Source organism: Micromys minutus (genome assembly GCF_963924665.1).
Source record: "Micromys minutus genome assembly, chromosome: 18".
NCBI lineage: Eukaryota > Metazoa > Chordata > Mammalia > Rodentia > Muridae > Micromys > Micromys minutus.
In genome coordinates, this window is record NC_137953.1 from 31,253,214 (window position 1) to 31,256,200 (window position 2,987).

General features: G+C 45.7%; 1 pseudogene across 1 annotated transcript; it reads right to left on the minus strand.

Annotated features, from left to right (window-relative positions):
• Positions 1–216: 216 nt before the first annotated feature.
• Positions 217–1,908, minus strand: LOC308432594 (heat shock protein HSP 90-beta-like; annotated as a pseudogene). Its single transcript has one exon. The product of its transcript is annotated as a heat shock protein HSP 90-beta-like (transcript).
• Between the last annotated feature and the right edge of the window lie 1,079 nt (positions 1,909–2,987).

Here is a 2,987-nt window from a genome sequence, read left to right on the forward strand (position 1 = left end):
CCTCTATATCAGTATGGGTCTAGCAGAGCTTCTGAGGAGACATCCTTATCAGGTTCCTGCCAGTAAGCACTACTTGGCATCAACAATAGTGTGTGGGTTTGGTGGCTGCATATGGGATGGATTCCCAGGTGAGGCAGTCTCTGGATGATCTTTTCTTCAATCCCTGCTCCTCTATTTGTCCCTTTATTTCCTCCCATGAGTGTTTTGTTCTCCCTTCTAAGAAGGACTGAAGCATCCATCTAACTCTCTTTTATTTTCTTCTTCCTCACTCTCTGGTACCTCCAGGCCCTTTTTAATCACTGAGACCAGGCTCTTTCCATCAAATTCCTTGAGCTGCTGCACGCAGTACTCATCAATAGGCTCAGTCATATACACCACCCCAAAGCCCTGTTTCCGCACACACCCCACAAAGGCAGAGTTGGCCACTTGTTCTTTGCTCTCACCAGGAATATAGTAGATGGACTTCTGGATCTCCTTCGTGTGAGACACGTACTCTGACAGGGAGGTCATCTCATCTCCAGACTGAGGGGTATGATAGCAAAGAAGCTCAGAGAGGTGCAACAGTTAGTGGAATCCTCATGGATTCCAAGCTTTAAATTCTTGGAGAATGCCTCATAAGGTTTCTTATGGTTCTCTTTGTCTTCATCCAACTCAGAGAAGAGCTCAAGGCACTTCCTCACAGTGTTTTGCAGATGACATTCAGGATCTTGCTCTGCTGAAGCGTTTCTCGGGAGATGTTCAGGGGCGGGTCCTCGGAATCAACTACACTATGGATAAAGTTGAGGTACTCAGGTATCAGCTCATCACAGCTGTCTATGATGAACACATGACGGACATACAATTTGATGTTGTTCTTCTTGTTCTCAAAAAGGTCAAAGGGAGCTTGTGGAGAAATGAAGAACAGTGCCCTGAATTCCAACTGACCTTCTACCGAGAAGTGCTTGACTGCCAGTGGTCTTCTCAATCACTGGTGAGGCTCTTATAGAATTCACCATATTCCTCTTGAGTGATGTCTGGATTTCTGGTCCAGATAGGTTTCGTCTTATTTAGCTCTTCCTGGTCAATGTACTTCTTCTCCTTGATCTTCTTTGTTTTTTCTTCATTTGTTTTTGTTTTGTTTTCTTATCTCTGCTGCTGTCATTCTCCTCATCAGATCCCACATCCTCAATCTTAGGATCCTCCTCATCTTTCTTATCTTTCTCCTCTTTCTCTCCTTTATCTTCCTCTGCTTCATCATCACTGATCTTCTCTCATTCTTCCCCCAAGTAGAGGGTGATGGAATAGCCTATGAACTGTGAGTGTTTCTTCACCACTTCCTTGACCCTCCTCTCCTCTAAGTACTCTGTCTGGTCTTCTTTGAGGTAAAGGATCACTTTGGTATCTGGGACAATGGGTTCACTATGTGCACAGACAGTGAAGAATCCACCAGCAGAAGACTCCCAGGCATACTGCTCATCATTGTTGTATTTTGTGATCACAACCACTTTCTGCCACTAGATAGGCAAAGTAGAACCCAACACCAAACTGTTCAATGATGGCGATGCCTGCACCAGTCTGGAGAGCTTCTATGAATGGCTTTGTACCAGATTTAGCAATGGTTCCCAAGTTATTTATGAGGCCAGCCCTGGTCATGCCAATGCCTGTTTCCACCAAAGTCAGCGTGCACTCCCGAGGGTTGGGGATGATGTTAATTTTCAGTTCTTTCTCATTTTTCAACTTGGAAGGGTCCACCAGGTTCTTATAAGCAATCTTTTCCAGAGCATCAAAAGCATTAGAGATCAACTTTCAGATGAAAATCTCCTGGTTTGTGTAAAAAATATTGATAATAAAGGACATGAGCTGGGCAATTTCTGCCTGAAAGACAAAGGTCTCCACCTCTTCCTCTCCATGATGCACTTTCTCAGGCATCTTGATGGGAAATCCAAGTAGTAGTACAGAGCAGGGTGGGCCCAGACCACATTTGACTCACATGGCAAACCTAGGCTGAGTGGGGATGACTCAAGAGATGTCAGAGGGCTTTTAAAAGCTAGTTCTTTCCTTCCACTGTGTGGGTCCCAAGATTGAACTCAGAACTGGCAAAAAGGTGGGTGCTGTAACACACTGAGCCATCATATTGGTCCTACAGAAAACTCGAGTTTTTTTTCCTATATCTTTTAATGCTGATGTGTCTCCTGCAACAGACACTGCCCTTGTTTTTAACAGATGGCAAGCAGAGGCTGGTATTAAATGCTTTACTCAGGAACACACAGGTCACACAACAGGACCAACATGTAGCTCACACAGCTAGGCAATGACAGAGCTGTGATTCAAAATCGTGTTTAATGATAGGCCCACTGTCTGAGCCAGATGCTTCACAGCTGTTCAGCCACATCAAGATGTGGGGAGACTTGGATCTGTTCCACTCATCCTCAAGAATCTGGTCGACCCCTTGGCTCCTTCCATGGACACTTCGTATAGCTCCTATTCCTATTCAGGTTCTATGATTTTCATGAATCTACCAGTTGCCCACAAAGCAAGTCACCTTCGAGGGCAACAGCAGACCGGCATGGCAGAGCACATCCCTCATCTTGTCCAGCTTCAATAGCCCTTCGCCCAGAGTGGCTGCTGTCTCTCTAACCAAATGGATCCCAGTGGTGACTGCCTTTGAGTGTGCTTTCAGAACTTCCCATGCTGCTAAAAGCAAAGCCCCCTTTCAAGCATCAGGCAGGAAAATTACTGGGAACGTGAGAATATGGGATGAAAGACAGAAGGAGACTCAGCCCACTGATGGCCAACAGCAGCACTGCTGATAATATCTTGAGCCCACGGGAGGGGGAGTTGGAGTGCAGGCTGTGAGGAGGTGATGAGTACCATCCACCAGAATGAAGGCTTTTTCAGACTCACTGATAGCATGCAAGCATCACTTGAACACGGTGTTGGTCTCAGCCCTTTTTAGATGCCCTTGGAGCTTCCTTTGATATTTCTTCAGGGAACTTAGAGATATAGGA